Source organism: Callithrix jacchus, chromosome 17, assembly GCF_049354715.1.
Source record: "Callithrix jacchus isolate 240 chromosome 17, calJac240_pri, whole genome shotgun sequence".
NCBI classification, from domain to species: Eukaryota; Metazoa; Chordata; class Mammalia; order Primates; family Cebidae; genus Callithrix; species Callithrix jacchus.
The window spans coordinates 49357426-49382529 of record NC_133518.1 but is presented as its reverse complement, the minus strand read 5'-3'; the positions used below and the strand labels follow the sequence as shown (position 1 = coordinate 49382529).

At 46.3% G+C, this 25104-nt stretch overlaps 1 protein-coding gene and 1 long non-coding RNA gene across 5 annotated transcripts in view; one reads left to right on the top strand and one right to left on the bottom strand.

Annotated features, from left to right (window-relative positions):
* Positions 1-25104, top strand: part of EPHB1 (EPH receptor B1) — a 438054-nt gene that overhangs the window by 3515 nt on the left and 409435 nt on the right. The window lies entirely within an intron of this gene.
* On the bottom strand, positions 21573-24669 carry LOC118148793 (uncharacterized). Its single transcript, XR_004735760.3, has 3 exons — positions 22308-24669; positions 21894-22204; positions 21573-21756 (listed from the first exon to the last, which is right to left on the bottom strand). It is a non-coding gene; the product is annotated as an uncharacterized LOC118148793 (long non-coding RNA).

Here is a 25104-nt window from a genome sequence, read left to right as displayed (position 1 = left end):
GGAGCTGCTCCTTGTCTTGTGCCCTTTGGGATAGGACCTGGAAGACCTGGGCTTCTCTGGAGGCTCTTCTACAGCAGCAGACACCCACCTTCAAAGTGAGGTATCCCTGGGCTAAGCACATTGGCCCTTCTGGGAGGCAGCAACCTGGAATTGCTAACTGCTCGTAGTATTCCCTCTACCCCACTCCCTGTGTCTAAGGAATACCCATGCACCTGCAGAAGGCCTCAGAGTGTGGCACAATGGCTGAGAATACTCCCGGGAGACTTGCTCTTTGGTGTGGCCTAGAGTGAAGTTCTGGCCCTGGCACCCTTGGATGTCCACATGTATTTGGGTATTAGATTTCTCAAGGTTTGACAAGTAGTGAGTTCCCAGCAGGCATTGCTGATGTATGAGTACAGAACTAAATCACTGTTCCCTTTTGTGTCATGCCCCAACATGAAATGCTAGGGCACTGAACTTCACTGCACACATTTTGGATGCAGTTACATTTCCATTACAGGTTTGCGGCAGAAAACCCCACTCTAAGCCCACGTATCTTCAACAGGCTGCAGGGCTAGGTAGGCACTAATTGGCTGTTTCTGCATTTTCTGTTAATATTTGTTTGCTGTGTATGCATCTGTTTTGGGTGTCCATGAACATGCTTGAGCCTCAGGCACCAAAAATTTTTTAAAAAATGTCTGAGAAAGAAAAGTGAATTTGAGAAAATTCCATGTATTAGCTGACTTTATTTTCTGTGCACCATGGAAAGATCACCATTACTCAGTGTTTGTGGAGCTGCTTCCTCAAGCCGTGCATCGAATGCTGGGGAGCAAGGGCACTGCAGCTTTGGGCAATGGCTTGGGAAAAGTCTTGGCAATGTAAACAACTGCAGAGGTCCAGACTCAACCCCAGCTCAAACCTTCCCAGTTGCTGGGACAGAGCTGCCAGCAGCTCATGATGCCGGGGAGGGCCTGCTGGGTCACATGGTGTCCCGCTCCAGTCCCTTCTGCCTTCTGTTGACTGTACAACCCAGACCCAGATCTCAGAGCCCCTGCTTTGTTTTTTCACAAAATGGGTATGGATGACCCAGAAGAAAAGCCCAGGAGGCAGAGGCATGCTATGGCTCTTATTTAATTTTACCCATTAAGAAGTTATCTTTGATAAAGCAAATAGGACCAAAGTAGAAGGGCAGTGCGAGGGGATGCAGGACAGCACCATGACCGCCTCCACTGGATATAATGTGTACTTCCTATTTAGTCAAAACTATGTGTTCTTTAGTTGCTTGAAAAAATTTTGTGAACTTGGAGCAATGGAAGGAGGGAGGTCCGGCCATGAGGATGGGGCTGGAATCAACATGAGTGGAGACAGATAGTAGGATCATGTAGCCAGAGTACTCCACCTGGCTTTTCATCTCTCAACTCTGTTGCTTGGAAAAACTACCCAGTTAACCCGGCCACAGTGTCTTTCTTTGTCAAATGGGTCGTGATACCCACTTATTCCAACTATAGGAGTAGGGATAAGTAATAGCCAACATAAGGACACATTCTGTACTAGATTAAAAAGAAAGTAAGATGCTATTAAAATCAAAGATGCATTTGTACTACTAAATTTAAAAATCATATATAGCTCATCCGTAGATGTTCTTAGTATCACTGAGGCTTAGAGGCATAGTATTTTTCTAGCATGGGCAAAAGGTAGGGGCAAGTTTGGAAGCCCAAAGAGGGGAATATCAGCCCAGGCAGTGGTTCCCAGACTTCAGGTGGGATGTCACCTGGGCAATTTGCTACAGACTCTTGGGTCCTAATCCTAAAAGCTCTGCAGGTTTGGATGGATCTTGAAAATTAGCATTTTAAGTGGGCTTTCCAGAAGATCCTGGCATATGTGCTTCCTGGAAACACTGCCCAGGGGAATGTTTTTAAACCAGGCTGCAGTCAGAAATCCTAGTGGGTCTTGCCCAACTCTGCACTTGCTGAATCAAAGTGGCCTGGGTGTCTGCATTTTAACAAGGGGCCCCAATGATGCAGATGCAAACAGTCTGGCACCAGTATATTTGGAAACTGCTGATGAGATCTAATTCACTTAATCCCTACAAAACCTAACAGGTGGACATTATTATAATCAACTCCTCTCCCATTTTTCAGATGCGAAGACCGAGATATAGTGTAGTTAAGTAATTTGGTAAGGTCACACAGCCAGTAAGTGACCAAGCCTGGATTTGAACCCAGGCAGTCAAGCTCTGTAGTGTATATTTTTATATTTTTAGCCACCGTACTCCACCACGTTTGAAGGCTTTGTATGAAGGAAGATTCATATCAGCTGGAATCCAGGGGTGGGAAGGGTTCTAGTGCTGACTCTGCCGTTCAGCACTGGGGGCTTCATTGGCTCCTGGGGACTTAGGTTTCCATGGTCACGCCAGAAGAGATGAACAAAATGTTCAGACAGTCTCAACACTGCAAATCAAGCTCCAGTTTCCATGTAGCTCTCTCTCTCCACCTTCCTTCTACCCTCTTACCCCCACCCCTATTATAGCCCTGTACACACATAGACACAGGGCTGGAGACCTGTCCTGCAGCACACTTTCTCATTAGAACTGGTATATTTTTTCCTGTCTCTGCCATGACCAGCCCTCCCAAAGAAGAAATGATCAGCAGAGAAGTGTCCTCAAAAGAGTTGGAGCTGGGACCCCTGTGTGTTTCTGGAGGCAGTGGAAAGGGGTACATGGAACCTTTACCTGCCCTCCATTGACTGTTGAGATGGTGTTCCTGCACTTGGATTCCAAGAGTCTGCATTCTTTGGAAGAGCTCTTTTTATATCTCCCTCTTCTGCACTAGCCACTTAAGCAACTTGAATATTTCTGTCAGATTTCCATGTCTCCAAAGATGGTGGAGAAACAGAGCATTGGATGTCTGCCCTTCTGAGGAAATTACTGTAATAAAGTAATGCCTTGGGAAAGATTTCATATTTAAAAGCAAAATTTTGTATGAGAAATTCTTCAGCTTCTTCTGTAGATTCCATTTCAAGTGGCAGCTACAGGTGTGGCTGATGGGTCATAGTGTTTGGTTGTGCTTGGGTTGGGGGGCATTGAATAGTGAGATCAGGACCTCCTGCCCCATCAAAGATCCCTAATATCTGATGTATTAGAGCTACCTGGCTGGCTTTCATTGATCATTTCCCTGGGGGTTAAAAAGATGGGAACACACTTCCCAGGGAGGCCTAGTGGGCAACGGGTTGGTTCTTCTTTGTTGATGGAAAACCACTTTCTACCTGACTTTAAGTACAGGAAGCAAACAAGTGCACGGTTAGCTCTCTTCCCTCCTTGTGCCTGTTTTCTCATTGTTGAATAGACTGGAGGAAGGACTGTTATGGCAGAGAGAGTAGCAGGGACTTGGAGTGAGTGCACACCCCAGGGTAGCAGCAGGGGTGGACAATTGTAGATAAAGTCCAATCTGAGGCATGGTGACCCTCTGGCAAATCATGGGTGGGGCATGGATCCTCATAGCCTGGCAGGGCTTCTGTAGGAGGAACCCTGGGATCTGATTTTCAGGCATCAGAGATCGGTAAGAGTGAGCTTAGTCAATATCAAGAAGGCTAAGTGCCCTTTGTGAGGAAGACTGTACTCCAGGGACCTCCCATTGGCCAGCAGCAGGTCCAGACCTGTTCAGCTGTTGCAGGCAGGATTGGGGTCATGGTACCAGTGGGTAGCATTATCTGCCAGAGGCCTCTCACTGTAACTGGCTTGTAAGTCACTTCCAACTTTGTGAATGAAAAGCTTTCACTCCCACAGCCCAGCAAATGGGTATGTTTCATCATGCTCCAGCCTTCTAGGGCAGATAAAACGTTTTATTCATCTGCTCACTCACTCTCCAGCAAGCATGGAGGGTTAGCTCTGTGGGAGGATGCCCAAAGCTGAAGATCTGGGGGCCCTTCACTGCACCATAATAACCCTGCTGGTGATTGAGGTTTGAAGATGATCTACTTGTGAAAAGAGGGAAAAGGTGATAAAGAAAGTCCTGTTTCCCTCTCCATCACCAGTACAGATGTTTCTCCAGGTCAGGTGAAATCCCAGCACCTGCAGACAACACCGCTAGCAGAGGCTTAAGGAGGCTGCTGTGGAAGGTTCCCCCAGAGTTCTCTAGAGCAGAACTCGGCCAATGTGGAAACAGGAGATTTTTCTGAGAATTACCAGGACTCATTTCTGCCCACAGATTGCACCTGAGGCCCTGCATCTCTCCTCTCTCCCCTCCCACTTCCTCGCAGCAAGTGACAAAATGACTGATTTGAATTTAACCTTCTTACTCTGCTTCTCCATTCCCCTGTGAAGGTGATAATGAACAGAGAAATGGGCAGAGGCAGGTGGCCAGAAAGGGAGGGGACAAGCAAGGGGAGCAAGGGCCCAAGGTTGTAGCTTGGCGGTAGCTTCTAAGGTCCCTGGGACTGATTATGGGGGCTGTGTTAGCTTGAGGGAGCCAGCAAGGGGTCAGGCTTGTCTGCACAGTATTGAAGCTGGACTGGAGGTCAGTTTTAGGAAAGGAAAGAAACTTTTCAGGAGTCCTACAGGCTGGCAATGATGGATCCAAGATTAGATCATACTCCCAACCACTCACTTAGTATTTGTCATGTGCTGGTCACTTTATACGTATTGGCCTCTATACCTTTAGTATCTAAGCGTTTTTTCTCCCATTTTACAGATGAGGTAGCTGAGGCTTTGAGAAGTTAACTGGCTCAAGAGTGAAGTTTCAAAACAAAGTTTGCCAAACTCCTGGGCCTCTGCCTCCCAGTTCAGTCAACTCTTCTGTATCACTTTGCTTATTTATGAATTAGATCGGGGAGCATGTGTTAACCAGGAGATGTCTATCCTTGTCCTGCTCAGTGCCATCAAAGGCAGAGACAGTCCTGCTCTAGTGTCAATGCTCGGACCCTGTGGCCAGGCTCTTCTCACTCTTTGGAGCTGTCCCACCTGTTCTACAGCTGAAGAAAAACTTTTTCCTTCTCGGTTTGCATTTTCCTGTTGCACATTGCCTTTCCCATGTGCCCCTGACAGTCAGACCCCCACTGTGGTCATTACTGGCTGCTTTTTGCTGCATGTCTGTCTTAATCCATATTCACACTGCTGATAAAGACATACCCAAGACTGGGAAGAAAGAGAGGCTTAGTTGAACTTACAGTTCCACATGGCTGGGGAGGTCTCAGAAACACAGCAGGAGGTGAAAGGCACTTCTTATATGGTGTCAGCAAGAGAAAAATGAGGAAGAAGTGAAAGTGGAAATCCCTGATAAACCCATCAGATCTCATGAGACTTATTTACTATCATGACACTAGCATGGGAAAGACCAGCCCCATGATTCAATTACCTCACCCTGGGTTCCTCCCACAACAGGTGGGAAATCTGGGAGATACAATTCAAGTTGAGATTTGGGTGGGGACACAGCTAAACCATATCAATGTCCGTCTAGATCTTGTCTTTGAGCTGTGTTGCTTGGATGGCTGCAGTTGGCATCTGTGCCTGGATCTTGGTGTGTGTGTGTGTGTAGAGGGGAGGAATCAGGGCACAATGCAGATCTCCTGTACTCCCTCCACAGGCTCACCTTCCAGAGGAAGGGCCAGCTGCTGGTGTTTCTCTTTGGGCACTTCTCTGACTTCCTCTCTGTGGACTCTGTCCTGCTTACCCTTGGCCTGGGGCCATGTTGTTTCTTGAGCTCTGGCTGCTTTTGTCCATCTGGCCAGATGCAGACTTACAACATCAGAGAAGGGCACTAGGATTTAGCATCAGCTTTGAGCATGGAAGAACATGTGGGGATGTTGAGGAGAGAAACCCCTCAGCATCCTAGCCTCACTGGACAGTGGCCAGTCCCCCTTGGAGCCATGGCAGTGGAAAGGGCTGAGCAGGAGGATGAGAAATAATTGCAGGTGGCTTCATCGACGGTGGCAGCAGAGAGAATGCCTTATCTGTGAAAGGCAGCTGTGTGCTGCAGTTAATTGTTCTGTTGTTTTCCTCTTGCTGTTTTTCCAGCACATCAACATAGGACCTTTGCCCTTGGCTTTCTCATTGACGCTGAGGCTGGAGCCGGGAGGTGAGCTGGTGGTAGGGGGATTGGGAAGGGGCCTCATTCCAGGTGGTTTCATGTGAATTCTTGCTCCTGAACTATCTGTGCGGGTTCCTCTAGGGCTGTCTGCTCCTGAGGGCCATTGTCACAGGACCAGGAAACCCATCCAGGGATGCTCTCAGCTCCTTTGGCAATACCTCCAAATGGTCTGGGATGGTGGAATTCAGGCTATAAGCTAGAGGGCAAGGAACAAGGTGTCAGTATCAGAAAATCCACCACACTTTGGACAGGTGCTTAGAGGCCTGCAGCAAGCACTGGTCAGAACACACATTGGGTGTCAAACCATAGTATAGCATTTGGTTTTATCCTGGTCACACCACAGGTGCCATTGCTGGCTCCCTAGCACCTTCAAGGCCAACAAATGCAAGACCCTATATCACCTGGGTCCTCCTTGCCTCCTGCCCAGCAGCACCTCCTTTCCCAGCTCCACACAGGTCCATGTGTACACATACATGCCCACAGGTGTACATGCTATATAGCTGCACATGCCCTGAGCATCTCCTTCTCTTCATCCACACAGGGGCCTGCCTGACTCATCTGCCCCTTGTGTCTCTGGGTCTGCACCTGCTTGCTCTGCTTGTGTTGCATGTCTTACTGTTATTCTCTGGCTAACCATAAATTATTCTTCAGAATTCACAGTGATCACTTCCTCCTAGAAGGCTTTCTCCCCTGCCCCACACTGGATTGGGTTGCCCTCTGGGTGCCCCCACAGCTGCCTCTGCCTCTGGCGGAGCACATCCCACACTGGTCTCCAGTTGTGTGTGTATTTTGCTGAGTACCCCACAGCTATGCGAGCCTCTACAGCATGGGTTCTATCCTGATTGTCATGGTGTCCCCAGCACATGGCACATGACAATAAGTGTGACATAATGAATAAATAACAAGAAGGAAGAGATCAACAGACACTTAAAAACCTGAGATTATGTCCTGTGTTGTCATTTAAAATATGTCTGCAAATTTTTTATACTCTTCCTATCAAAATGTGGAGCTCATTCCTCTCCCCTTGAATATGGGTTGGCCTTAGGACTCACTGTGATTAATGGAATATGGCAGAAGTGATTCTGCATAACTTTGGTGGTGAAGTCATAGAAGGCAACACAGTTTCCACCCAGCTCTCTTTCTCTCTCCTGAAATACTTGCCCTTGTCACCCAGCTACCATATTGTAAGGAGACCCAGATAACATGAAGGGGGCATATAGAATTTCTAGCCCCACCTCCAGCTCAAGTCCCAGCCCACAGCCAGCATGAGAGGCCAAGTGTGAATGAAAGAGGCTCCAGTTTGTGGCAGCCCCATCCTCCAGGCACCCCTGCTGACTCTGAGTAGGGAGAGACAAGTTTTCCTCACAGAACCCTGCCCAACTGCAGATTCCTGAACAAAATAAATGTTATCATCGTGGAAAACCACTAAGTTTGGGGTTGGAACAATTAATAACTGAAATGTTTTAGGAGAGGTAGGAGAACAATGGTTTAGATAAACCTAGAAAGGGGCTTAGGGGAAGGCTAGGAAGGGGGTACAGCTATGACACCTCGTTCATTCAACACTTAATAACAAATACTGTTAATCTCCTACTATGTACCAGGCAGCATGCATGAAACCAGAAATGTTACAGCCCTTGGGAGCATACATCCTACTGGAGGGACAGACAGGCATGAAAAAGACAAATAATGTATATATAATTTCAGGAAAGAGCTGTAAAGGGAGTAAACAAGTAATGTGATTGAGAGTGATGGGTGCAGGCTTGGGCAACTTAAAATGGGGGAAGGGAAAGCCTCTCTGTCTGTGAATACTCAAAGTGCATTCTTAGCAAGTGGGCTTAGGTTTACTCTGCATGGGAGATAGATTTTCACTTGATTACAAAATTCTTTTCAGTTAAGCTGAACTAAGATGGAATAGGTGGCCTTGAGAGATGATACAGCCCCATCTCTTGGGTGTCCGAGTAAGCTGTGAGCTACTCCCAGACTTGAGAGCTCACATGCTACAGGAGGCCAATGGGGAGTGGGAGCACAGAGAACTGTCAGCACTGCCTAGGAGCCACCAGTGTCACAAATACTCAGAACACATTTATTGAGCATCTACATGAGAAGCATTGTACTTGGAACTGAAAACACAAAGATAAAGAAGACACAGCCTTTCCTTCAGGGAGCTCACTGATTAATAGGCTGGTGGAGGAGACAGAGAGATGCAGACTACAGGCTGTAACAGGGTATATGATAGACTCTGATGGATGTGGTATAGCAGTTACACATCAGCTGCTAGGAGAAACCCAATGAGAGGGTCAGACTTAGAGTGGGAAAGATTTGGGCAAGGAGTGTGTGTGTGTGTGTGTGTGTGTGTGTGTGTGTGTCAGTGTGTCAGAGAGAGACAGACTGACTTTGGAGGACAGGTAGAATGTTGCCAGAGAGATGGGAGTGTGTAGGAATGAGATACCAAGATCAATAGCCATCCTAACTCCCTGTCTCATGAAGGTGGACATTCAGGGGTTTCCACCAGCAGCCTAACCTGTTTCATTAGTCCTATCTGTCAGTGTGGTAACAGAGATTCAACTCAAGCTGGAGGAAAGCAAAGAGTAGGTGGTTACTGACACTTGTCATTGGTAAGCAGTTTGGGACATTGGTTATGGTTATATCCAGGGCACTAGTGCTGTCTCAGGACTCTCCCTGTTTTCATTCCTTAGTTCTGTGTCTGTATCCACCAAGGTCCTGGCAGAAAACAGACAGCACTCTCACAGGGCTTACTGAGGAGGGTTTAATGAAGAGGCTCTCTACAGAGGTCTGAACAACATTAAAGGAACTGATGTGGATGGGGATGTACCCAGAGACTGACAAGAGTGGGAAGCTGATACTCCCCATGGGGGCTGAAGGAGGAGGGTTTGTATTCCTTGAACCCTTTCTCCTCCTCTTACACATCATCTCCTACCAGCACCTCCCATGATGAATTCAACAAGAACGCAGAGGGCATGCAAGTGTGGCTGATGCAGTTCATAGAGGTCAGAGGCACAGAAAATGGCAAAAAAAGTAGAGAATGGATCTGCAGGGATGAATGGAGATTAATCAGCACAGTTATTTACATTGACTTATCCTCAGACAGGCTTTCCCACGAGATGGTCATGTGGTTGCTGGAAGCCTCAAACTTCTTCAGTAGAAAGATAAATTCTCACTCCTTGTAGCTCTAGCAAATAATGAAGTTTTGCCTCCTGGGCTTCCCTTGGGTCCTGAGCCTCTTTATGCACCAATCTCTATCACCAGGGAGATTGAAATACACTCATGGGCCAGGCCTGGGTTATGTGTCTCTGAAATCCTACAGCTGGGAGGAAAGGGGTCGCTCAGACCCATCAAGCTGCCTGACCTGAGATGGAGGAGAGCCGGTCACAAAACTGTCAGGGTACTTGTTTAGGAGAAGCAAGAATGGGTGCTGGGGAGGCGTTCTTGCCAGTGATAGGCCACATCTATCAATCTTCCTGGGACAGCTAAATGATGCACCCAAGTAAGAGAGATGGTATGTACAATAGAGGAAGGTATATGGATTCTGACAGAAGGAGGAATCTGGCTGTGATGGTCCTGAAGATGAAAACCTGGGGAAACAAAGTGATGGCAAAGTTAAAAATCCAGGGAGGGAGATCTGGAGACAGCCAGACAAATAGGTTCTGTCTTGATGGGATGTTCTCTATCTTTCTGAGCATTGTGATCAAGTTTAAAGTGATTAATAGGCAGATAGCAGTGGTGTTTGGTTAAAGGCAAAGTGATTTTTAGACTAGGGCATCTCAACTAGACTGAAGGATGAGGGTTCCTATTTAGGGGCAAGATGAGAAAAGCCATGGGCGAAGAGCCATATTTCTCACTGTAATCCCCTGGTTCCAATGTAGATACCAGAGCTTCTGAATTTAACCACTGCATTTAAATTGGATATCCATTGGAATGCAAGAATGAAAGAAATGCATACTCATAGGTACAGTGAGCTGGCTCATTTCCCTTCTTTTTCACTATTATCAATCATGGCCTAGTCTCACCTGTTATTTCCATTTGTTATTTCCATTACATCAGTAGAGTATTTATTCCGTTTTTGATGTACTTTTTCCCTTAGGTTTCGAGTCTTGTATAAGAAGGCAGATCTTCAAAGTGCTTTGCAGAGTACTTTTTTCATACCTTAGATGTCTCTTTCTCATTCGAGACAGAGGGATCTAAAATGTGCTTAGTTTATCATAAGAAGGCTCCATTTGCCCTTCCAACTTCCCTGCCCTTGGCTCCAATTTTCCTCTACTCCCAGCTAAGCAGAAAGAGAACAGATTAAAAAAAAAAAAAAAAAAAAAAACGCAGTAGCACAATGCTGCTGCTCTGCATGAAAACCCTTGGCTTTCTTTTCCCAATCAGGAGAAAGTAATTTTCCTTTCACTCACCTGACTGACTTGTTCAGAGCATCTCCTCCCCACCCTTTTCTGGTATCTTGCTGCTAAGTATTTGCCAATTCATTTGCATCTCAATGGTTCCTTAGCAACTATCATGCCCTCAGGATTAGGTACAAAGCTACTCTCTGACACAGACTGCCAGGGCTACATCGCCCTCTTTTATGGTGCCTGAGTTACCAAACCAAGCCCTGCCTAAACATGAAGCACATTTACTAACAGCATCACACGGATAATGAATTATAATACCGTTACTCCCTGCCTTATCTGAGCATGCAGACTTCTGAGCAACCCTTGCACTGAAATGCCCCAGATGCTCCAGTGGTTCCTGAAAGCTGCCCTCTGATGTTTTCAGAAAGAGAGTCACAGATCTCAGCATTGGAAAAGAGTCTTGTCTTTGGACAGACAGCGAATTAGGTCCATTTAATGGATGTGGCAGCTGAGGTTCACAGAGAAGGAATGACTGCCACAAGATCAGGCAGGCCATTGGAACATGCTAAGGAGAGATGAGAGCTCAGGGCCCTGCTGCTTCCTAGTCTTTGCTCACATACTGCATCCTGCTAAGAGAGACCCATTTGTCAACTATTGTGAGCTTTCAGCATGCACTTAAGGTTTTAACATAGGCATATGACTCTGTTGATCTGAGGTCCTAGAAAATGAATCTTCTCACCTAAGCAGAGCACAAGAGTAACTGCCCAAGTAAGTATGCAAATATGTGTATCACCTGGTTTCTCCGGTTTTGGCAGTTAACATTCTTTCCATTCATGGGCTTGAAGTGTGGGTAGCACAGGAGGAGTGTGTGTGTGTGTGTGTGTTTATACAGATGATGCAGACAGACGATGACACTGGACCATTTAGCAAATTAGAATATTCTGCCCTGAGTAGGTGGCGCCGCTGCTTTAACAGCACCAGGCCTCCACCACCAGGGCTCACTGGCATAGAACAGCCTAGCAAATGGAAGAGGCTATTCAGGAAAGGACAATGAGAACAACGCTCATTCTACAGGAGGACTGACCTTTGCAACTCCCACTTCACGTTGTTATTAAATATCTGGGAAAAGACTGAGAGAACAATTATAGTATTGTCATAATGTATCAGCATACAAAGCAAGTGTTTCCAAGGAGGCTGTGGTTCAGCTGAGCTTGACAAAGCTGGAGACTCCGCTACAGCACTTAATTTCTTCTAATTTGGAAGTTGTCTTCATTGCGTATACCAGCTGAAAACTCCAGACCTTTTGAGTGCAATTCTGCCGTTGTGGACTCCAGATAGGAAAGGAAAGATAAGATGTTGGGAGCAAAGAGTGGGAGTCCTTGGGTTTCTACATGTCTCTCTGCCAGACCCGAGTGTGCAGTCCTAGTTGCAGCCATCTCTCTCTATATTTAACCTAAGCTTAGCAGGGTGCTGGTCCTCATGGGTCCTCCTGGGCCTTTGTTGAGTTGAATTGGGTTAAAGGTTTTCATAGGAGGGAGAGTGAGTGACTGCTTTTCCCCAGAAGGGGAATCGTATAAAGGGCTGCGAGGGCTCGTGTGGCCCCTTCCCCTTTCCCACATTCCCAGCGGATCTCCCACTTCCCACCTAAATATGCCCATGACACCTTCTACATAGGTTAACCTCCCAGGTGGGAATTCCACCCTTAGGCCTGGGGGCTGGGGCTGTGGTGTCCAGCTCTCACTATCACAGATAGAATTCTTGCAGCTAAACCAGTGTTTCTCAACCTTATTCTCATAGTCGCCCCTATGTAGGAGCTTTTTTTTTTTTTTTTTTTTAAAAAAACCACCTGTCCCCAGGCTGGAGTACAATGGCATGATTTTGGCTCACTGCAACCTCTGCCTCACAGGTTCAAGCAATTCTCCTGCCTCAGCCTCCTGAGTAGCTAGGATTACAGGCACGAACCACCACACCCTGTTTTTTGTTTTTTGTTTTTTTGGTATTTTTAGTAGAGACAGGGTTTTGCCATGTTGGCCAGGCTGGTCTTGAACTCCTGATCTCAGGTGATCCACCTGCCTCTGCCTCCTAAAGTGTTGGGATTACAGGCATGAGCCACCACACCTGGCCTAAGGAGCCTTTTTAAGACATTTTTTTTTTCTGACCACCCCACACCCTGTGAAATGTGAGTACTACAGATATTGTGGGTATCTGTTCATGTGCTGAGGCCCTTTGGTGGGCCACAAATTGTTATAAGATTTAAGACTTTTAGTCTTCCTCCTTGCCAAGAATCAATTTTCACCTCTGCTGAGAATGCATGATCTAAACACAATAAGCCTGGCAGCGACTTAGTGGGCCCTTAGCCGAGTTAGAGCTCAGCTTTGTACCATCTATTTTTCTAAATCAGTTTTACCCAATATGGCCCTGAACAGTCAGAAAGGATGTCCACCTTAGCTGGTCCAGGAAGTCCCCTTCTGAGCAGGTATTAACCCTGCTGTCTGATCTCCTAGGGACATCCAGGAGGACCCAGAGAAGAACTGGGGCACAGGTGTAACTCAGAAGCTCAGGCAAGAGTGATTCCCCAGTGGGTGTGGAAGCATTTCAGGATTTTAGCAAATACAACTATGCCAGCGCCTACTTGCTGAATATCTGCCTTGACTTCCAGGGATGTGAAAATAGTCACTTGAGTTGGGGTCCATTTTTGGAAAAAGTAAGCTGTCTCGAAGCATAATTTACGTATAGTAGGTTTTAAATGTACAATTCCGTGAGGGTTCACAAATGAATGCAGTTGTATAGCCACCCTACACACCTGATAGAGCTCGTCCTCTTCACCCTCGTGTCTCTTCACTGTCATTTGCCTCCCTTCACTGCTGACCCCTGGCAGCTAGCAACCACTGATACTGTTTCTGGTTCTCTTGGTTTACTTTTCTGAAAGCTCATAGAAATGGAATCATAAAGTATGTGCTCTTTTCTGTTTGTTTGTTTGGCTGCTTTCACTGAGCATAAGTATTTGAGATTCATTTATTTTGCTGCATGTGTTATACTTCCTTTCTATTGCTGAGTAGTATTCTGGTGCATAGATATATCACAATTGGTTTATCCATTTCAAAGTTGGTGGACATTTGCTTATAGTTTTTGGCTTTTTATAATTAAAGCTACTGCGAATATTTAAGTGTCTTTATGTGAACACAGAATGAAAAACAGGTGTTCATTTTGTTCAGGAAAATACTTGGATAACATGGTAAGTTTAACTTGATAAGAGATTTCCAGTCTGTTTTCCAAAGTGGTGAAGTGTCTTGCATTTCCTCCAGCAGTGTATGAGACTCCCAGTTGATCCATATCCTCACCAACAGCTGGCATGCTCAGTCTCTTTAATTTTAACCACCCTGGTGGGTGTACGATGGCATCTCATTGTTCATTATCTTTTGCATTTCCCCAATGTATTTCACTCTTATATTCTTTGGTGAAATAGATAGTTAGATCTTTTGTCCATTTCTTTGTTGGGTTTTCTGTTGTGGGTCTGCTTTCAACATGGATGATTGTCTGGAGGTGACAGAGTGACCCCACTCACACTACTTCCAGACAATTTGAGTTGTCCTGATGTGCCAAGAAGACCATAATTGGTACCTGTGCTGGGTCTCATTTCTGGAAGTGGGATAGGGATGGACCATGATCTTCTTGACATGGATGGTTGTCCATGATCAGGCAAGAAGTGTGCCCCCAGCAGGGGCCAGGGCCTCAGAAAGTGGGCTTTTGTTAGGGGAGTGTGTGAGCCTCAACAGGAAGCCATCATTCACATGATCTGGGATTGTGCTACTCCGTGTTTATTTTCCATGCATCCCCTCAAGTTCCAACCTCATCTTCATCATACTCCCGGGTAGGAAGGAAGGACATTCTCCTGCCTCTACCTGGCATTGCAGGAGCTGCTGTACTTCTGTGTTGCTGGCAGCAGAAATCAGCTAGAAATCCCCAAGGGTCCTGCTTCTCCAGGGGCAGGTATTTTTTGGTGTTGGGCTTTCTTTTAGAGGAGAAAAGTGTAATTTTTCTGCACAGAATGTCCTGTGAAGGGTGGTCTGGAACCATGCACAGGAAGCACCTCCAAGCCCAGTCCTGGAATCCCAGGGCTGCACCCATTTGATAGGACATTGAGTGTCCCAGGCTGCTCATCACTTTTTTCTCAGTTACTCCGACTCCCAAGAGCTTTCCAGCCTTTCTGGTTCGTGTTGCATTCAAGCCATAGAGAATGCCTTTGGCTCATTCCTTAGCTTTAGATGACAGACTCGGGATTCCACAGGCTTTCCAACACTGGGGATGATGTCGGCACTTCAGCCATGTTTGCTGTTATTTGCAGGATGATGATCAATGATCACAGTAATCATGGAGGAGGTGACACATGACAAGGATGCAAAGCCTGCAGTGGCGCCATCAAGGCTCATCAGCTGGGCCCTGTGTCACTTCTCACAAGCACCTTTTGTGCTCACAATCAAAGATGCAGCTGATGCTGATGCTGATGCTGATGCTGCATCACTTTTGGCTCCGAGAAAAGCAGGCACCCACACTGTCTGAGACTCCCTGAGGGCCCCCAGAATCTAGCCCAGGGCCTGCCACAGGGCAGGCACTTGGTGAATGATGGATGGATGGGCTTGACCCCATCACGTTGCCCAGAATCACTCGGGGAAGAGACTGATGCACTTGCCGCCATGGCAAGAAAACCAGGGACTTGTAGCAAACAAAAGCAGTGGAAGCATAGGAACCCTGAATGTCTCATTGTGGAGATCGGACTGATATACCTGCTGCTGGATGGGAGACACGTGAAGATGGTTCAGGCAAGGAATCTGCCATTGGAGAGACTTTTTGCTAGGGTACGTTTATGGGCAGGCTGGGACTTGAACATGTAGGGAGGAGAGTGATGAGGTTGCATATCATAGGTGAGAAGTGGCAGAAGCAGAGGCGTGGAGATGGGAAAGAAAAGGTACCTAGAATAGCAATTACATTCAAGTAGATGCTCAGTGACATAGCCAGGGCTCAGTAATATAGGAGGTCAGGGGACAGACAGACAGTTTAGAGTGGACTATGGTAACCAGGATGGTTTCCTGGAGGAAGAGGTACCTATTGAGGGTATAGTGGGTTGGTGCTGATAGAGGAGGCAGGACATAGGAATTCTCAACAGGCTTCCCTGCCCTAGCCCAGAATCATCTAACATAAGGAACCTGCGGAAAAGCCTTCTTTAGTGACTTGGGCCTCTCTGTCTTATACTTCTTGGCTCCAGAAAGCCCAGGAGGTATTCCAGTGAGGGAAGGCTCTGTGTCTTGTTGCCTCCCAAGTTCCAGCGTCTAGCTGCCATTGCAGACAAAGCTTTGTTCAGAGGAAAGCAAGATGCATCTTGTGGTGGTCTGCACCAGCTTTTCACAGATGGTCTCCTTGGTGTCACCACTCAGTGTGTGGCCTTTGGCCAGGGCTTGGGTTCCCACAGGAGCTTGTTAGGAATGTGGAACCTCAGGCCTTGCCTCAAAACAACTAAATTCAGCTGTGCCTGGACCAAGAGTCCCAGTCTCTGAACTTCTGCAGCAGGGAAGCAGCCTCTTTAAATAAATTAACAAACTTATTTTGTACTTAAAAAAAAAACCAAAACTATCCTAGATTAAAGAATTTAAGATTCATGACAAGTAAATGTAACCAATCCTGTACCAAGAAATTGCTTTAAAGGATACGATTTGGACAGTAGACAAAATTGGAATATAGCCTTCCAAAACTCAGGGAGCGGGTCTCCTTAGATGAAAGTATTGTAACAAAATGTTAATATTTTCAGATTTGTAACTGCACTGTGGTCAAATAAGAGAATATTCTTGTTCTTAGGAAATGAACATTGAGGAATTAAGGAGTAAAAGGCCGTGATGTGTGCAACCTGGTCTCAGAGGGCTCAGGGAGGAAAATAATAAATGTGTGTATATAAAATAACAAATGTGTATATAACACAAATGTATATGTAGTATCATATATGATATATCCTATTGTACCATAAAATATATGTGGTGGGGAGAGAGAAAATGAAAAAGCAAATGTGGCAAAATGTTAAAAATTAGTGAATCAGGTCACAGGAATTGGGGGTTTCCTGTTCATTCATGCAGTGTTCTTGTGTGATTGCTCTTTCTTTAAAATAGAGAGTTTAAGAAAACAGTGTGCCTTGTTTCAAAGTTTGATGGATGTTGCAAGTTGCCCTCTAAAAAGGCTGAACCAATTTATATTCCCACAATGCCATGAGGGGGTTGGTGCAGCTGTTTAATGTAGCTATTTTTATTCAGCTATTTTGATGCCAGGGACTTTCTTTGATGGGGTCATATATTAGTTTTGACCTGGGGACATTTTGTTTTTTTCTCAATTTATTATGAATATTTCCAAAAGTACAGAAGAGTCAAAAGTATACTGCAGTGAACACACATACCCCACCCCTACCCCTAGTTTCAACAGTTGTTATTAATTGTGCCATACTTATTTATCAGTACACATTGTTTTGCGAGGTGAGCATGGAAATTGAGACACAGAAAGATTAAGTAACTTAAGTACTGGGGCCACATGCCATGTCCTTTACACCTTGTCCTTCTTCTACCTCTGAGGTGTTTCTGAATGGCTGGTTTCCTGAACAGATAGAATGGGATTTTTTTTTTTTTTGGAGACAGAGTCTCACTTTGTCATCCAGGCTGGAGAGCAGTGGCATGATCTCGGCTCACTGCAACCTCCACCTCCCAGATTCAAGTGATTCTCCTGTGTTAGCCTCCCCAGTAGCTGGGATTACAGGCGCACACCACCATACCTGCTATTTTTTTTTGTATTTTTAGTAAAGATGGGGTTTCACCATGTTGGCCAGGCTGGTTTTGAACTCCTGACTTCAAATGCTCCACCCAACTCACCTCCCAAAGTGTGGGGATTACAGGCATGAGCCACTGTGCCCAGCTGGATTTGTGTGTGTGTGTGTGTGTGTGTGTGTGTGTGTGTGTGTGTGTGTGAAGCAGTTGAGTGTTGGATTCAGACAGGTCTGGGTTTGAATTCCACCTCTGACGTTGAACAAACTGCATAACCTCCGAGTTGTGGCCTCCATATGTTTGTCCCGTAAGTGGGGACAGTGGCACTCACCTGACATGATCATTATGAAATAGGTGAGATAAGGTGTTTAAAGCCCATGGTAGTTATTAGTATTGTCAGTACTTCTGTATCTCTCTTTTCATTTGAAACATATTCCCAGGCCCCCTCCTCTGGGAAAACTGATTCCTAAATCTTTCCTTTGCTTGCCAATCCCTTGTGTGGCCCATCTATTGCCGGTGGGTAGTTCTCCCTTGCCTACTCCCATAGACTTGGAGGGCCAATGTTCCGAGAGGCTTGGAAAAGCTGATATTCAGGAATGTGTGCTGGGGTGATGTTCTGTAACCTGACATGACACACCATGGCCAGGAGTCACAGGAGGCCCACTGGTTAGGCAGCAGGGCCTCCCGGGGCACTCAGCCTCAGAGTGAGCAGGTCTAGATGAATCCCCAGCAGATCCAGCAGAGCAAGGAAGGGGCCTGTGGACCAATGTTGCCTTCTTCACGTTCTCCAGGACCTCCTCCCATTTCACCAGGATTCCGATTTGTGGAGACGGGGAGGAACAGGGACTAGGGTAAGGTGAAGGAGGTACTTATTTGGAGCAAAGTTAAGGGGGCACCAAAATCAAGACAATATTTGAATGTAGTATTTTTTTTAATCAAATTCTGTATACCATGGACCATGGGCTGCCGGTTTCTATAGATAAAAATAAAGTATAAAATTGAAGTTTGAAAGCCTCGGTCAGCCCATTCCCCACTCTGTGGCCCCAGGAATTGGGAGGCACTGGACAGCGTACTCAGTGACATTGGCTCTCCTCAGTAGAACAGTGTCAGTATTGTCTGCAGTTTCAGCAGGCACAGCTTTTTTACCCTTTAAAGGTTCAGGTGCCATAGCTCTCCCAGCACATGGTTCCCAGGCCTCTAGCCACCGTGGCCAAGCTGAGGCCACATGGAGGGCTGGAAGTGGGTGGCACATTTCCCTGTCCTGGCAGAGGAGTGCACATGGAGCTCTGTGGTGTCTGGCCCCACCATGGCCTTAGAACTGAAGGTATGAATCCCTGCAAGAGGCTGGTATTGGGAGTCAGAGAACTGGCTCACATTTACCAGCTGTGTAACCTTGGAAAGTCACCTAATCTCTCTAAGTCTCATTTTTATCCCGTGTCCACTGGGGATGATGAGGTCCAACCTCTTCCCGTTTGAGCTCTTGAGTAAGAGGTGGTTGAGTAGGAATTGGAGCCATGTATGAAAAATGCTTTGTAAACTGGGATGTACTCTGGACACACAAGCTGTTCTTCCAATGGTGGATATGATTGATTCCGGTGGATAGGACCAGCTCTTGGCCCAAGCCTGGTGGAATGGTCATCCATAGAGGGAAATCAGATCCAATACCCCAGGCCCCTGCTCAGAGTGGGAAGGTGCAATGACTGTTGGTAGGGGGAGCTGCCTGCCACATGCAGCCAGGTTCACAGACACCTCTCGAGGTCCTGTGCCTATGCTCCTACCCACTCTTTAAACCAGTGGCTTCTTAAACTTGTTTTTTCCCCACCTCATTCCTGGCCCAGCTTGTGGAGTTCTCCATTTCCCTGATTTTCTAAGAACTATGTGGAGAGGAAAGATGTGAAAGGGGAAGGCATGTCCAGGTACCAGCATACGCCCTTTAGGTGACCATCTCACACTCCTAGGTGCCTGTAAGGTGGTGGTTGGGGAATTCACTTTCTCTACCCACTTTCCTTTGGCCCTTCACTCAACAAGAAGAGAAACCTAAAGCCAGCTCTTGGATAATGAGATTGAAAGTCTTTGGAACCCTGTTTAAGAGGCTGACAGGCAGGCAGCCACCTTAGCTTGGGATGTGCGACCTTATGGTATGTCCATGCTGCTGGGGACAGTCATAGTGTCTGTTTATTTTAGTTTTCCATAAGTAATGGGGTGCAGGTGGTATATGGTTACATGAGTAAGTTCTTTAGTGCTGATTTGTGAGGTTTTGGTTCACCCATCATGTGAGCAGTATACACTGGACCTGGACCATAATTGTAGTCTTTTATCCATTGCCCTGCTCCAACTCTTCCCTCTCTTCCCCGCTAAGTCTCCAAAGTCCATTGTATCATTATTATGCCTTTGCATCCTCATAGCTTAGCTCCCACATGCAAGTTTCCATTCCTGAGTTACTTTGCTTAGAATAATAGTCTTTCATCTCATCCAGGTCACAGCAAATGCCATTAATCCATGCTGTTTTATAGCTGAGTAGTATTCCATCATTTGTATATACCACAGTTTCTTTATCCACTTGTTGATGGGCATTTGGGTTAGTTCCACGAGTATTGCAATTTTGAATTGTGCTGCTGTAAACATGCGTATGCAAGTATTTCTTTCGAACAATGACTTTTCCCTGTGGGTCTATTGAGAGCCTTCCAAACATGTGGCCCCTCCCCTTTCAGGACTATGTTTCAGGGTGAGCAAGGGAGATTAACAGAGGCTGAGGGCAGCCTGGCTGGAAACAGGAGGTGGAGGTGGGAGGTCGGAGCTGATTTAATCTTCAGACTACAATGGGAAGCTTAGTAGCCAGTTTATGAGTGAAGGGGCCATTTGAGCAGGATAGAAAGGGGTCTAAATGTGGGTTATCAAACAGGATAATGCTTTGACAGGTGGGATTTTTGCTGTATGCAGAGGTGAACTTCTGAGCCCAGGGAAATGGACGTTAGGTAGGCATAAATGCATCTCTGCCTCATCACTTCCATAACCAGTTGGAGCTTCTGTTTGATGTGTGTCCTCCCTTTCCCTATGCCTTGAGGGCAGGCAGCCTCCCATTTGTGCATAGGTGCCTTTCACAGGGCCAGCAGGAAGTATGGGGTCCCTGCTGGTGAATTCCCATTTCCCATGAGGGAGGCAGAAGGGTGCCCATGTGATGATCTCCCACACCAGGTTCCTATCTTCACTTGGCCAGTCTGTAGGTATAGACCTTAGAAGTAGCTCCTTATCTAAAAAATGGGAAGGAATCATACCCTGTTATACGGGCTTGGGAATGAGTAATTGAGATAACATACATCAATTTCCTGGTACAGACAATGCTTGGTATGTAGTAGACACTCAATAAATGGTTCCTCCCTTCTTTGTGCCTCTTCTTTCCCTTCTCAATGCAGCAGTGTGGGGTTCTGCTTGGAGCAGCTGAGTCCCCACCCTGCACATCCCTGTGCCTCCCAGACTGCTCAGGCACTGCCCCTGCAGCTGCTTTTTGCAGGAAAGGTAGTTGCCCTTGGATCTTGTGTTCCCACAGCCAAAGCTTCTCTCCCTTTGTCTGCCCTCTGTTGCCTCCTTTTCTAGCCCGGCCTTGCCTACAGATGCCCTTCTGTACTTCCTGCTCTGCTGCCTTGCTGGGGTGGGCCCAGCTCAGGGGACACATGGACACCTGTCATGCCAGTTTCTGGTTTAGTCAGTGTCAGCTAATTGCTGTAACAACTGGTTCCAAATTTTTTAGCCCACAAGATAAAAGTTTATTTTTCACTCATATCACAATCTGGTGAGGCCAGTGGTGGGCTCTGCCTCTTTCCCCTCCCTTACCTACCCCACCTGTCTCTCAGGGATCCTTGCTGGTAGACCCTGTTGATGGATGCTGACGGAGGAAAAGGCACTTGCTCTTACCTTCCTACCTGCCTCAGCCTGGGAGATACATCACTTCCTCCTCCATGGGCAAAGACTACTCTCATGGTCCCACCTGGACACGAGCTGAGAAATGAAGTGAGCCTCCATGTCTGGGGAAAGCAGGTTTAGAGAGCACTTAGCAGTATCCCTGAAGCAACACCACAACCTCTCCATAGTCGAGGCATGGAGGTAAATGCTCCTCTGGCCCTAGGGAAGGCCTCTCTACCAGATAGCTCAGAAAATTCCTTCCTCCCTCCTTTCTTTCCTCCCTCCCTTCCAGTGTTTACACAATGCCCCTCTGGACCAGAAACTGGCTGCCTTTATGAGGAGAAGAACTGGGGGGAAGAGACAGTTCAGGGTAATTTTTTAGCCCCTAGAGGCTGGGCCCTCTAATCACAGGCACAAAACTATTCCTATTATTCCATGAAGAGACAAACAACCAGAATAATTACAGCCCAAGTGATTCTTTCACAGCAAGTTCTTGATGGCTTTTTCTTTTATTTTTTATTTATCTGCGTTTGCCTGGGTTGCCTGCAGTGCATGCTCCCACCACTCGGCCCCAGGCTGCCTTCTGTTTTCTTGGAACTCTCCATGCTCCCTCCTGCCCCGGAATGTTTGCACATGCTCTTCTCACTACTGGTCAAGAGAAACAAAAACCAGATAAGCTTTAAAAAGGAGAAAGAATTTGTATTAGAATTTTCCAGAGAAACAGAACCAATAGGATATACTTAATTATTGATTGAAGATTCATTATAAAGAATTGGCTCACATACTTATGGAGGCAGGTGAGTCCCAGGATCTGCAGGGAGAACTGGCAAGCTGGAGACCCAAGAGAGCTGATGGATTAGTTTCAGTCCACGTCTGAAGGCCTGAGAATTATGAGTGCTAATGGTGTAGTCCTGTCTGAATGAAGGCAGGCTGAAGACCCAGGGAGAGCCAATGTTTCAGTTTGAGTCCAAAGGTAGGAAAAAGGCTGACATCCCAGTCCAAAGGCATTCAGGCAGGAAGAATTCTCCCTTCTTCTGGGGAAGGTCAGCCCTTTTCTTCTATTCAGGCCTTCAACTGATTGGATGTGACCCACTCACTTTAAGGGGAAACAATCAGCTTCATTCAGTCTATTCATTGAAATGTTAGTCTCACCCAAAAAACACCCTCTGGAGGCACACAGAGTAATGTGTGACAGTTACCTGAGCATCCACGTTCCAGTCATGTTGACACAATTAACCATCACAGAATTTTTAAAGTTAAGGAGAAATGTTAGAATTAGGATCTGTAAAAATAAAAATGATAATAAAATAGTAAAAAAAAAAAAAAACCCCGGAAATTAATTGCTTAAAGACATTAGCCGATAAAGTGAAAAAGTTAGGATAAAGATAAAAGATGGCTGGGCAGGGGGACAGAATTAATGATGAAAAAAGGATAAGCTTATATGGACAAGGTAAAACATGAAATCCAGAAACCTAAAATACTCAAAGGCTACACTGTATAATAAAGGAGAAAAATTCAGAAGAAAACACTCCCAAACCATAGGCAATGAAGAGCGGAAGCTGCCTCTGACATTCGAGGCGGACTCCTGTCTTTCTCTGCCATTCTTGGGTATGAAAAGATCTGATACAAACAGAAATGTGTTTGGGAATGATGACACTGGGAGGCTGGGGCAGCCTGTGCTGTTGTGATGACTTTGGGATGCAGCCCTTCTCAATCTCCCTTTTTTCCAACCTGGATTTCGTCCAGCTGTGGGGGGGAAAAGAGATTGGGGAGGTCAGAGCTTGAGGCCACACACCAAGTGGGTTAACAGCGGAGTGGCCCTTCCTAGACAGTTTCATCCAAGAGAATATTGGTTAAATGGAAAGTGAAAGAAATGTTGAAATGGAGGAGGAAGAAGGGAGCTCCCCATAATGACTTGTGCTGCCTGAGATGAGTATAGGAGGTGGGAGATAGCCCTGCTTCATATCTGGAGATGGGGATGTGTTCTAGCTCTAATGGAGAGCTTCAGCTGGCAAAGACATCCCCTTCCCTCTGCCTGCCCTCTGCAGGCAGATCTTCTCACCAGATCCGAGGCAAGGGCACAGACCTGCAGCTCTATGGCTCTTGGGGCCCTACCTGCTGTGCTGCTATACCGGCTGTGCCCTGTGTTGCTGTGTCTGAGCGGTGACTCAGCAGAGTAGCTGGTGTCCAGACACAGTCATACTCTACATACCACTACCAAGCCTGGGCTCCCTGGGCTCCTGGCCTCTCTCACCTCCTGTGGTCAACCACCCTTCACTCCAATTTGGCCACAAGTGAGCAGAGCTGGTGTAGGCTGACGTGGTATGCAGGTGATGGGGGCAGTAACCGACATACATTTATTTTTCATTCCCATTGCAAAAGAACTGAATTCCTAAAGTCAAGAAGTTGCCTAAACGCTTTTGAGGAATGCCCACAATTCTTATTTAAAATATTACTTAACGTTGTAGAATATAGTTGGGTTCTATTGGTGAGCAAAGACCACTCCAAGACCTCCCTAAAGAGGCTTGCTGTATGTACCATCCTGCACCAAAGTGTTGTCTTTTACCTCATTTTGCAAAGATTTGACAGATGTAAGTCACATCAAAGACTCTTCTATTTTAAAGTAACATTCTTTTGCAGTTAAATTTAAATTTTTTTTCTGGTCACCTTGGAAGAGATTTGTATCTTTCTCAGAAGTGCTGGGATTGCTTGTGGGAGTTGGGGTAGCAGATTGTAGCTTTGGCTTGGCATAAATGAACCCAGGGAGTTCACACAGGGATCAGGTGTGGGTGACTGGCAAGGCCTGCACCCTTGCTTCAGATCTGGTGAGAAGGGAAGCAGAAGTGCCCAACACAGGACCACCCAGCCTACTCATTCCCTGTACCTTCCAAGCACCCAGATCCTGGTTTAAAAGCTCCACTGGATTTCCCTTGTACCTGAGGCCTCTCAGATAGTTGCTTTTGCTTAAAAGCCATTAAATCACTCAAGAGAAGTTGTGAACTGGAGTAAGGACTCACCTGCCTTCTTATTGGAGGAAGTCAGTTCAGAGAGAAAACTGTTCTAGGCAGAACTAGCTGGCAGATCTCAGAGCAGCAGAGAGTGAAGACAGGACAGGAGAAAGAGGGAGGCGACCATGAGGGGAGGGGAGTCCATGTCATTGTGGTCCCCTCACTTGCTCTCATCCCCACACCCTAATGTCTTTGAGGGTTCATGCTAAAGCAGGTCACACAAACTCTTAAAGTTTAAGGTCTGGGGGACTTAGGGAAGGGAGGCCTGCCTGGTGAGCATCTGCTTTGCCCCAGGCTCCTTAATAGGAAACTCTCATGCAACAATTCCAAAGGCTAAGGATTATCATTTCCATTTTACAGATAGGAAAACCAAGGCCCAGCTTGGAAGGGTAACACCAGAGTCTCTTCTAGGTCCAGCCAGTTTTCTTTTACTCTTCCCATGAGGTAAATGTCATACAGATCTCAGTAAATATTCAGGAAGCTGGTAGGTTTTCCACTTTCCTTCATATATGTGAAGATCCATGCTGATGTCCTCTCAGGAAATTGTCAATACAAAGAAATTGTATTGCCTAAAGTCAGAAGTCTGTGATAGCATCAGTTTCCATGGCAACAGGCTATGATGTCACAGATGCCTGCAACAGCAAAGTGAGAAGAAAGCAGGGAAATGGGGAGCCAAAGTGAGGAGGCTGTAAGACATGATCTGTTAGCACAGATGCGGAAGGCCTTCCATCAGCCCTCCCCCTGCCCAGCATCTGCTGCTGCACAAAGGGAAAAACACTGACATTTGGAACAAATACTTGGGTTTTATGAACCATGAATGCTTCAACTTGCAAACTCAGAATAATCAAAAACAAATACGAATTCTCTGAGTTTTTTCTGAATGTTTACAAAAGGGCTAAGGCTTTTTTTTTTTTTTTTTTTTAAATAATCCTAGCTCTTACAATTGACTAAGTAGTGGGCGGTTCCTTGTGTGCCCAGCATGATGAGG